The sequence below is a fragment of the Colias croceus genome, chromosome 16, assembly GCF_905220415.1.
Source record: "Colias croceus chromosome 16, ilColCroc2.1".
NCBI lineage: Eukaryota > Metazoa > Arthropoda > Insecta > Lepidoptera > Pieridae > Colias > Colias croceus.
In genome coordinates, this window is record NC_059552.1 from 196,073 (window position 1) to 209,429 (window position 13,357).

The 13,357-nt window shown below is 32.6% G+C and overlaps 1 protein-coding gene across 2 annotated transcripts in view; it reads left to right on the forward strand.

Moving 5' to 3' along the window:
- The first annotated feature begins 2,147 nt into the window (after positions 1-2,147).
- Positions 2,148-13,357, forward strand: part of LOC123698363 (T-lymphocyte activation antigen CD86-like) — a 160,772-nt gene continuing 149,562 nt past the window's right edge. For both annotated transcript variants that reach the window (XM_045644967.1, XM_045644968.1), the window contains exon 1: positions 2,148-2,398. The gene's annotated coding sequence lies outside the window, so the exon portion shown is untranslated. The remainder of the gene's footprint in view (positions 2,399-13,357) is intronic.

A 13,357-nucleotide genomic window follows, 5' to 3' on the forward strand; every position in this document is an offset into this window, starting at 1 on the left:
AGAGTTAAAAAATAAATCGAACAATTTACTTTCAATCCGAGGCTGGATAATGCGATAAAATAGAATGGTCGGCACTAAACACGTATCACGTAGCGTGTAAACATACCACTTTTTATACGGGATTATGTGACGGTGCAGAATTCTCTAAATAGCTTAATTATAACTTTAGGTGCTGCGTTCCCGTAACAGCTCCATTTGAGCGCAACCTCACGTTTGAGATATCGTGAAAGCGGTCAATGATTGTACCGAAATGGAAAAATTCGATATTAAGTCCAAAGGGCTAAGGTGAAACTATATTATTCATGACGCTTTTAATATTCATTGTATTTCTCAGTGTGTCTTAAAAATTGATGGACATAAGTTATGCTCAACGCACGGGTGAATATTGGATGGAATAATATATTTCGTGTAAAAATAATGGCTTTAATCGTTTTGCTAATAGATCCGAATAACTGTAATATAAAGCTCATAAAAGCGTTCTCATAAAATTGATATTTTTATTCTTTACAGTTTTCTCTTTTTTGAATTTTTACATTTGAAATTAAATTGCCCAATCACCGCTCTTTAGCCGAAATCGAATGTTCACAATAGTCGTGACCCTCAATAAAAGCTATAAAATTTATATCTACTCTCAGTAGAGAGAATACGTAATGAGCATTAGGAACAAAAGCGTGAGGAAACGCCGATAACCGGTATAGGTGTGAATTGGATCCAATATCACACTCAAAATTTAACTCTAAGAACATTACATAACGCTCAAACTCGAGAAAACTAATGTATTTCAAATGATACAATTGTAGAGACGAGGAGAATTAAACTTAATTAGTACAAAATAAGGTTAAATTTTCCCTGAAGGCAAGTTGAAGTATCGAAGATAAGCTGCAAGCTGAGATATTAGTGTTGTGATGGTTTTCTTTGGACTGCAGTGGACCTTTTGTCGCTCCGATAGCTACGACGTAGCGCTACGCTGCTACGAGTTACGGCGTAGATAGCTTGAACAATTGTAGCTCTGATCCAATTTTGTTTTTTAAATTTGTTTTGCCATTTGCTACTTTAGCATTCTTTTTCATACTGTTTTATATTTATTGCATAATAAAGGTCTTACGTTATTTATTTAGTCTAAAATGATAATGAAATATTTTCGATTGCGCTAACCGCATTCGTATTTAACACGTGGATGTCGAAAAGTTTAATGGAAAGCTTTCAGAATTTGGTTACGAATTTATAATATATTAATTTGTATAAAACAAATTGAATTCCTGACCTGACATATTCATATTTTTATATTTCAGTTAATAAAGATATATTTCCGTAAAGGTTACTACGATTTATAATGTACTTTAGAACTGTTTAGGTGAAGAAAGGCTTAATGTCTCTTAATTATAACATAACAATGGACGGGTGCTGAGTTCGATCTCCACTTGAGATGAACAACAAAACGACTCAATCAGGAAAGCCACAGGAGACTTATCATTTACTTACTCGCACAAAATTACTAGTAGAACAGATATAAAATACATTTTACTTTTTTCTGTTCAATAAGAATGGTAAAATCTGGGTGATAGTGATTACAATATACTTATATTATGTTTTGTGGTATCTAAAAAAGCCATCCTGATAAGTAAATCTAATGAAAAGTCATTTCCACTTCACATAATCTTTCATATTGGCGATAATATAAAAATGGGACTAGAACCTTTCAAGTTCAAGTAAATACAGACGCGTTCTAATGATCGAAACTTGCGAAGTAAATAAAAAAGTTACGCGGAGCGGGCCCGGAATAATATGTGAAAATAAGAAAAAAATCTCTTTGAACTCCACCGTTTGATGTTCAAGTGTTTTGAGATGAGAAAAAATTCCTTCGATCTACCTCCGAACGAATTTACATAAGCATTCGATTCAAAACGTTATAAATTAGCTGGCGACGCTAACCGCTCCACGATCCGCGCATAACTCAGACTAACTACGTCGTTTGGTGCCGCACTGGCGTTAACTAACAACTGACACTTAGGACTTAAGGTGATCATTGGAGCTCACTGACAGGAAGAGGTTTCTGATTTGATTTTTTTTCGTGTGCCGAATCGCAGGAGAGGTGGGGGCCGGCCGGGTCCAGGCGTGCGCAAGCAGCAGTAGCTGGCCGACCGCCGCGCCGGACGGACCGTTTATCCCCGCGAGCCCGCCGCACAGCGCCATCCTTATCACCGCGACGAACGTATTATCAGTGATCTGTGAAACTAAAGTGATGTGATTCGTACAACTGTATTGTACTCGAGTAACTTGAGATAAAAATTAAGTGCGGTTTAATCCGATAACTGAGTGTTGTGTCACGTGACGTCCTCGGGGACTCGGGAACGAGTAGTTTTTCTTGTTTGCAACTTGCCGATAGTTCATAGACTTAGTAAGTATACTTGACTTCAACTTACGAGAGCTCTCATTAAGAACATGTAAGAAGTTCTCGGCAATATCGACATCTCTCGAAGAGCCGATTTATAATAGTATAATTGTGTTTTTTGCAATTTTTATTAACCCTTATATTGTAATGAACTCTACATAATTTTTATTGTATCATTTAAGGGTACTGCATTATTAAATTTCGTAAGGAGTTCACGCTGTCACAGTGAATGTAGGAATTAAATTACTGGAGGAAGTGGGCGAAACGATTTCAAGGGTCTGTTTTATTAAGTTTCCTGTACTCACGACCAACTTTCTTCGCTGGGACGGTTAATTGTGGATATTATTATACAATAGAATGCCATTTATGTACAAATATACACTATATCATTTGTATTTACAGAATAAAACTGAGTTGTAGGTAAATAAAAGTGATTTTACGCTTTAATGTTGTTTCACAGAATTAATAATAATCGATGAATGTTTTAATTGGTTCATTAACAAAGAATATAATATCGCCGGCCAATTATCTCATGAATCTGATTAACTCTTTCAACGGTAATTTATATAAATTGTTAATAAAATTGAATTTATATATGTAAAGTACTCTACATTATCTGTTTTATAACTGTACCATACATAAAGCATTCAAATAAATAATAATATGTGCTCTATACAATGTAATGTACAATATAGAGAAAACTCTACATTCCGTATGTTTTCTTATAAATTCACGTATTTGTATTATCTGATTAATTTATTAGTTACCGAACATCTATAGGCATTAATAGTAAGTATATACATCATATTAAGACGATAATCAACATTTGACGTAACCAGAAGAAAGACATACTATATCTATATGCAGCGGTACCTACGACAATTCTTAGTCAATAGAACCTACGCTACGTAAATGCTACGAAATCATATCTTCCAAACCTTACACACATACTAAAGCGGGCAGCCGATACATCGATATATAAAGAGTCGTTAAGTATATAGCGTATAAGTCAATAAGCCGAAAGAAAGCCAACAAGCGGTTTTGAGGCGAGATCTATCACGAGATTAATACTAAGAGCTTTTTGCTCCAGCCTCCGGACAGAGCCTCGGGATCGAAAGCTCTTTGCATGTGCGTGTGCTATTGATTACACTATATGTGTGTGTGTGTGAAACACGTATGTACAAGGGAAGAGTTATTGAGACGAAATACTTTTAATGATATTTGATAGCTATTTGTTATCTTATTTCATCAGAAAAGCTACATCTCAATACATGTATACTGTATACTAGATGATACTGTGAATGTGATGAAAATCAATTATTTTTTATCATTCGTTGATGAAATTGAAAACTTGAGCATTAACGTGAGAATTTTATTTCAAATTCATACGCAAACTGTTATTATTAAATACAAAGATAAACTAAATAAATATCATTGTATTATAACACTTTATATCAATATAATATTGAATCCCATACAATAATTTCTAGGAAGGTCGAATAATATTTAATCTGTTTTACTAATTAACCAAAATAAAACATATTTTAAAATACATAAAAATAATTGATTGCAGTAATAATCTATTATTTATAGTCTTACCCAGCCTCATACGCGGAAAATGATAATTTTTGATTCCGCACCGAACTCCGGGTTTCACACACCCCTTGGGAGCGGAACAAGATAAAATATAGCCTTGGTTTCAGGCGAGCTTACAACTTACACATTGAAATGCTTTTATCAATACTGCCATATAACAAGTGTGTTTGTACGTGTTGGACAGCGTCTATGGCGGTTTGCCTATATATGATATTATTTTCTTCGTACCTTCATTTCTCAGTTAAGGAATCATTAAATACATTTTTTATTTTAAGTAAAAAAGGTTACCTTTATTCAGTATCATTCGAAGCTTTATTATTATATTGTATCTCAATTCCATAATACACGGGTACCATCATAAGGAAGGTACCCGGTCCTTTGGAAGGCTTACGTGGGGACACGGATCCAACACGCAGAGGCCCTTTCGAGAACTTTACTGTGTTGTGGGACACCAGCCGCAGCCTGCCCATGACTGCACTATAGAGATACAGCCCTGGGCAGTCCGCGGCCGATGTAGGACTATTGCAAGATAAGGAAACAAAAAAAAATGGGCTATGGAAAGGGATGTTAATGGACCGGAATTTAGGACTATGGAAGACTATGGCACCTGCCTTTCTACTAAAATATAGCGAAAAATTGTTGGCAGGTGGTGACTCGCCCTCTCACTGTATGGGCCCCCGAAATAAGTCGCTGCAGTAGTGCGACAAGTTATTTATATTTATTTATATTTATTTTTAAGCGATTTTAAATGTTACGACATGAAAAGCAAGTTTCTATCTACGAGTACATGAAGGGATACTACATGGACTCTACAGAATATGTATAGAGCCTCGTTTATCTATGTGATTTACTAAGGCGCAATATCTCAAAGCCTTAAGATTCACATAGTCATTGTATCTGTATATAGACCTTTTTACTTGTGTATATTTGATTTAGTAACATACGTTTTGAAATTATATAAATAAGAGAATTGATTTGTAGCATTGACGTGTAATACGGAATACAAACTTACTTTAACCTTAATTCTGTACATGTTCTCAAGCAATAAAAGAAAGCAACTAAAACAAACGATATTTAGACCGTTTAGACAGTAGGTCTCTCCAACAAAGACAGAAAACCTGTTTGAAATTTCCATATAAATTTAATTTCCTCCATGTTCATTACACAACTAAACTTTTCACTCCAGCCTCATTGCATTACATAATTAAATCATCACATTAACTCACGTCTTGTGATGTTGGAACTCAAACTAAAACTCCGAAGATAGGCTTAAACGTATTCAGTTAAATTACTCGTATAATGTAGAACGAAGACGGTCCGTTTCTGGCCCACTGAGCTGATAACGTTGCGCGATGGAACACTTGCCTGTATTGGAACTTAAGTGATTACCCTGCCATGTGTGAAATGCCGAGTTAGAGGGAATAATTAAAGGTAGATGTGGACGCTTTAAAGTCGCCGCGTTGTGAATTAACACATTGAAGTTATTGCTATTGTATTCCGTTCCATTGGGTTGTTGGGTTTTGGTAAAGGTAACGTTTATGTGAACATACTTGTGTTATATAAGGTAAATCGTATACACAAATATGAAAAAGATAGGAAAATGTTATCACAAATGCTATATTGTATTCTTTTCTCAATAATCTCCTGACTCGGATGGACATGTTGAGATTTAACGTCTAAAAAAGGTTCTTTTCAAAATAATTTTAAATGTGTAGTATATTTTTACAACTTCTGTGCCATTACGGCTGTTTTAATAAAGTGTATTTTGATTTGGTTTTATTTTATTTCCTCGCTCGGATTTTTGTAAATAACATACATTTTCATTATCATGTTATGGAATATCTTTTAAATAATTGAATCATATTATTTATTAAAAGTATTAAAATTAAAATATTTATACAATATGTTTTTATTAATATGAATGTTTATTATTTGTACGATCATACCTAGATATGTATTTTCGTATAGAAATAAAAAAATTGAAAACATATTTTGGAATCGATTCAAATCCATCTGAATATACAATGAATGCGCAACTACCGAGTGAATGTGGTAGCCATTTTTATTTTCAAAGTAAAACTAAAAATAGTACTAAAAGACCCTGTACAACGGTATTTTACCTTTTCACCTTTTTACGGACTATTTTCCGATCACGGCTGCCGCAGTAAAGCAATATTGAGAAGAAGTATTTAAATGATACGGACGGTATAAGTGTGAGCGTATATAACTATTTTTGGAAAAAAAGTGTGTACGTGTACTAGTGTAAGAAGTGAAACTTCTTTATGACCTTATTTTTCAAAAAAATAATTTACTATATGAAACTTTACCAAAATACGTCGAATCACGCGTGGTAGGAATAAGAAAAAGATGGCGCGTAACGGAAAAATTTCACGCGTAACGAAAAAATGTTCCACTCAATTTTTTTCCAATCCCGATAAAGAAGTTTCACTTCAATAATTAAACGCTTTTAGAAAGGTAAGTAAATTAACGAACAAAAGGAATTAATACACAATCAAAAATAAGTAGGTAATCAGTGTTTGACTTCTATTGAAATGAAAACGAATCTATAAAAATTCCAAAGCACTCTACCTCCTTTAAACAAGAAAGAATACACGTACCTATAGTATATTATAATAAAGGATAAGCCATTGAAAACATATTTTCATAATTTTATCAATTCCAACTTAACTAGGTAACAGCCTGAAATTTAAATACCGTCCAATAAGTTCATAATATTATTATCTTCGTTAACAATTAGGAAATACAAAGATATCAGATAACTCCAATAAAATGTAGTTCAGAATATTCAAGAGATACTGAGGTGTAAGACCGTAAAATTGGGACTTTACCCTGAAATTTAATATTTGTAGCAAAATGTAGTGTATTATTGTGCAAATTCATTTGATAAACCCAATTTTATGTAATGTTTTATTATTTTAAAATTGAAGTTATAAAACTGTAAGTGTTATGTACGCAAATGACTTTACAGCGCGGAAAATGATTACACTTAATATTAATTTTCAATTAGAGACACCGAGATTTTAATTAATTTATTTACCTTTTTGACTTTTTGAATCGAGTGAAATATTTTCACCGTTAAAGATATATTTATCTATTTAAATATATTTTATTTTATAAATCTTCATGTTTTGTTTATTATCATTACAGTGAATTGAAACTCATAGAAGATCATAGTTATATTAAATCGTAGTATTTAAATCTACTAGTGTGCGTACCGAATCTATACATAGGTATAATAAATCTGTAGAAGGGTCAATTCTGTACATTGAAAATATTGAAAAAATAAATACCAGGGGGTGTTACTGGATCGATACCAAACCCAAATATGTGATTAAAAAAATTTTTGTCTGTCTGTCTGTCTGTCTGTCTGTCTGTCTGTATGTGAAGGCATCACGTGAAAACTAACGGTTCGATTTCGATGAAACTTGGTATAATTATACCTTATTATCCTGGGCGTAAAATAGGATACTTTTTATCCTGGAAAAATACGTAGAAAAAAATTAATCTTATCTTTTCAGTTTTATAGACGTTGTTCTGTAGAACCGCGAACACACGTTGCGTATTATTATAGGCCTAGCCGTATTTGGGTCCAATAGATATTTATAAGATATTTAATTGTCAGAGTTACTCAAAATGGAGAAATAAACCATCCACGCGAAGACCGACATCCGCGCGGACGGAGTCGCGGGCGGAAGCTAGTATCAAATAAGAATTTAAATATAAAAAATGTGCATTAAAAATATTAAATGTACAAATGAAAATGTTAATATAACATTTTTAATTTAAAATTGAAAGCGATTTAAGGATTAACAACAGCACATCCTCGTAGCTTGATTTAAACCGTTAAAATATTGCATAATTTTTAAAATAGAAGTTCAATATTCATGTCAATTTAATCCATATCGTTTTATATTAATTGGACGTGAGCTTTTCAATATTTGCGATACAACATTATTTATTAGTGTTTTATTTCTTAGTATTTGAAACTTAATAAATGTGTGTTAGTGAGTAAATAATACTTACGATCCATTAAACAGTAGCGTTTAAACTTTTTATTGTATTTTAGTTCCTTGTGAATAGGTCATTGTTGTGAATACATTTGATCAATATTGATAGTGGCTCGTTTTCTCATACGTAGATATTTCACAGTATTCTCTCTATGCATCCTGATATCGTTGTTTAAAATGAGGATTAGTCCATTTGTTATTATATATTATATAGTATTATGGGTGTGTCGTTGTGAAGCATACCTACATTTACACACAGAGGAATGTAGTTAGAACGAGAATATTCTTGAGTACCGAACGATACTAGTATAGATCAAAAGTAGTATAAATAAATTATAGAAGATGTTGTAGCATTTTAATTCTTTCCAACATAACGGGCAGAATTTTTCTGAGAAAATTTACTGATTTGATTGGGATTAACTGATTAACGTTATTTAGTCTTGAATCCTCGACCGGTTCGGTGCAGATCTTTCACAAGTTGAATTATTGTCACTGCGCAGTTTAATAGATATTTTATAAATAAAAATAGATTCATGTAACTAGATTTAAAAAATGCTTCAAAATAATCTACTTCAAAGAATGCTCGATCTATCACACTCGTACTGAAAAAGCTAAAAACGGGGAAAATACCAGATTTGACCCTCGACGTCCAGCGCACTCCATAAAGCACATTTGATCTTGAGCACGAATTGATAGAGTTGTATCGAATGATATTCGATCGCAATCCTTGCGAGTCGATGGCCACTCCATTCGGCTATGAAATATGAACGCTTGTCCTGATTTACAACCGTTCTGCTTGAAAAATGACGCCTCCATTGTACGAATACCGACCTAGGCCTTGCTTCAAAAGAATCCGTTTTTATTCAAATCGAATCGGAATGGATCGTTTCTTTTTATTACGATGTGTTTTGTACAATATAGTTTATGGATGGTTCTGGAGTTTCCATTTACATTACATTTGTATTGAGTGCATTTCGCAGGAACTTTTTAGTTGTATGCGGAAGTTATTTGAATTTTATTACCTGGTTAAATCGTTTTCGTGCGCGTAAAGAACATTGTTTCGCTAATCAGTTTTATTGTTCTGTAGATAATTGGTTAATGGTAGTTGAAGCATTGTACTGTTCGCGTTTTTTCTTTATTACAGTGTTATGGCAGCCAATACCTGACCTGAACATTTGATATAACATTAATTAACTTTATTCAACTATACGTCTGCACACCATCAAAATTGATTGATCCATCCCTACCTGATTACTTTCATATCTTTCCCATCTATTACACTAACAAAATATATTCTATAGAAGAATATAAGAAAGCTCGTATTAATATGGATAACAATATACGAAACTTGTATAATCCGAAACTCAGAGTGGGGGCAAAATTTTTACTTTGTAAACATAGTGGTCTATCTGTCCCAGTCATAATTCATAACGGCACGCCTCTCGGTCTCCATAAATTACTAGGAGGGTTACTTCGATAGAATATCGACGGGGTACGTGACCACAATACGAATGAGCCTGATAGAAGTTGATCAAATTGTTACGTGGATACGCGTATGTCACGTTATTGTGTTGGGTATTATAATTATTGTTGTGCTTTTTGATTCCTCTTTCTGCTGTGTAAATGGGGTTTGTTGCTATATTTTTCTTATAACATAAAAAAAATTGATTACAAAAACGCGTGAGATATGTGGACACTGAAGTTGATTCTCATCTCATGATGTAATATTTTAAGTGAATCTAGAATTGTTTAAATATTCAAATAAGTCAGTGAGAGTCAAAAATTTTACCTTGTAGCAATCATTCTTTCGTGATCTTCTTATGTAAACGAAAACTCGTATTCAGTGATGTTCAGTATTAGAACATTGCATATTATAATATTTCCGAACGCACTAAGAACAACGAAAGAATGCTCTACGTCTATTTACACTAAAATAATTTGACATAGAGCTAGAACACACAGCAAATTCGCTCGTTTGATCTAAATGCACCGTTACAGCATTATTTAAAGAAGGTTCTCGTTCATTTTTTGTAGAATGATTCTATACAAAAACATAAATTTTCCAAAAACATTTCACGTGTATTTCTGTAAATCTTATCGATGGCGAGTGCAGTTATATATAAATTACGATCAATATGAAACGCATTCGCTAGCCGTGACCACAGGAGGGTTTAATAATCAGAGTTAACGAGTGGCACGGTCTAGCTTACGTCCAATTAAGGGTCTGTGCTGATCTGTGGCGAGGTAATGACTCCCGCGTACCTGTAGTGATAATCGAGCTATTGCACTGTATAACACTACTGGAGCGCGAGTATTGTGCGTGATTCTTGTATCAGTTCTTTTTTATGTTGTGTGTGTGACTGTGGGAGGCGGTTTGATTTGCTTGACTTTTTGAACTGCCATGTATAGCGACTAAGAGTATATTTGTTTGAGTGAACATCATTCAGGCAATATATTTTAAATCTTTTCATATTAAAGTTCTAGTGAACACAGTGCAAAAATTAATTCAGAGTGCCAAATAAGTATTCAATAATTAATAACATTAAAACAAGGTTTCTACAATAAATCTTATTTATAGCATTACAAAATATAAGATACCTAGTAGGCTTTTAGTATCAGCTTTGCCGTTCGATATAAAAGCATTGTCTCTCTTCTCGCTCTTTTTCTCGCTTCTCGCTCTTCTTCTAGCTCTTCTATTTGACACAATATATTATGTTTTATATTTCACGCTCCATTTGTAAAATTATAAATGAAATAGTGAAATACAGTATTGTTGTCCAGATTTACATTTTATTAAATAACTTTTTGGCGGATGTCGACGGCAGATTTTATTTATATACAATCCAATCTATAGATACATTTTGTTAAAATAAACATCCAAAGCTTCATAACTGTCAGTACTTATTTGGATGACTTTTGTATTGAATTAGCTAAAAGACAGGCTACTATTTTCATATATAGAAAAATAACATAACGAGCTACTTCTCAAGACATACTTATTGAAACATACTTCATACTTTTTTTTATAAAATTTTATTGAAAACAAAAGGTTTTTAGGTCACGTTTTATTACACGTTTTGCCGAGAAAGGTTAGGTTTTTCCCTATAAATAACTCAAGTATACATTTTCCAAGAGAATGCACAATTATAAGAGTAGGGACTTATTTTATGATAGTAATTTATTGAAACCGTATTAAGTGTTTTATATTCAATTTACTGGATTTGTTACTCATATAAATCTACATGTAAAATATTGAAATATATTTTATATACCAAATTTATAACATCCCTTAAAAATCGATAAAAGCTTTTTATGCCGCGTTGATTGAGTCAACCTTTATATTATACTAGCGAAAAAACGACTCAATTCATGGGAAGTGATGAACTATAAAACTTTAATCAAAATATACTTAGGTGTGACCGGCGTTTAAGGAAATCATATATATTATTTTCTTGTAACCATAATATCATAATATTATGTTCAGAAACATCGCACGAGGAAGCTCATTCGTCAAACTCCAAATGTTATTACGTCGAAATTTTGAAATAAAACACAAGCGAATATTGTATGAGTTGATATCCAGCGAGATGAGATCTCGGAAACTAAATTTCCTGTGTTCTGGATGCAATTTTATTGTTCCTTTGATTTTGTTATTTCTCGTTTCGCTATTTCGATGTCTTTGAGTTTTCGAACCTTTTGAAGACGTTCGCGATTTAAGCCTATTTCAAAATTTTGATAGCCTAGATCACATTTGTTTGGTAAGGAAAGGAAGAAATTGCTTCGATTGGAAACCTTTTAAAGTAACGTAATTTTGAAAGCAATTTGAATATCTTTGAATTTTGAAGTCCTTGTCCTGTTAAGTCTTTTCTCAATGTAGGTACATCACTTGTATACAAGTATGATCTATTGCGATTCGATTGGAATGTTAATAGCAGATATTTTTTAGAATAATTATTATATTGGCTGTTTTTATAGCTTTATTAAGTAATCTGTATAGTTTTGCTATTCTCAAACTCAGTAGAAATAGCCGAGGTTATCGAAACATGTAACATTTTATAGATAACCCTTTTTTACAATTGTCGCCTAGCTGATTTTGAGTTGGTTACATTAATGTATCTAAGAATTATTAATAAACAGATAATTTTCTATCTACAAAAAGGATTCCTTATGTTAATTTTGTACTAATTGATCTACAAACTTCTACCAATTAAAATATGAAGGAACGTCCAGGCCGAACCCAGAAATATTTTTTCAATACAGAACTCACATAAATACGGCTACATTAGAAAGGTTTTTATAAAGAAAATATATGGAGTAATTGAGTTGGGCGTGTTTCAATGGACACAGCTGTGCGTCCAACGTTTATATTATGTTCTCGAAAGTTCTGCTCTCTTGGAAACTTTTCGTCACAATAGTATGATGTATATTTTCAAGGGACTTTATGTCATATAATAATTATAATATAGAGTCGATTTTCGAACGATAGTTTTTTTCGAATGAAATTCTGGGAAAATGTGCGCAAAATGTTATTCTAAATACTGCTCTACCATTACTCTACCTGTATATTTTATCTTTTTCGTTCTTGCTGATTAATTAAGGCAGGCCAAATTAAAAAAAATATAAAAGGAAAGTTAATTAAAAAAGCATATTGCCATATGTAAAATAAGTAGAACCTAATCGGTATTTTTTATGGAATATTTTTTTTTTACTAAAAGTAAATAATATCACAGCAAAAACAACACAAAGTCAAAAACATTCAACTTTAACATCATCACCTACATCGTAAATCCCGTTACACACATTAAACAAACAACAGCTTACACAGAATTTATTGTGTTTTATTCAAATTTGCATACAGATGCGAAATCAATAGGAATCCAAACAATGACGCATAATCATATTTCTAGGTACACTTAGTAAATCACACATACCATTTGTCCCGCGGGTTTGTCTGTTGCAATGGTTTGATCGATAACAGTTCCGATCGTAGTTTAGGCACGAACGGCTTTACTGGTTTGTATTTTATTGTGGAATTAATTTAATGTTGTGATGACTGTGATTCATGATTAATGATTCATGATATAATTGTGCTATTGTTGTATGCAGTGAAGTGATCAAGGACATATTCCTTGATCACTTCACTTGAAATTGACGTATATTATTATATTTATAGGTTTTTTTACTTGTTATTATTACAATTTGATCTGCGATGCTTAGAGATAAAAAGTCCCACAATGTGGACCAAATACAGCAATGTAAAGTTAAGTTAGAAACGATAGTGTTTGCATGGATCAAGGAATATGAGAATTGACGTATATTATTATACCCACATGTACATTTT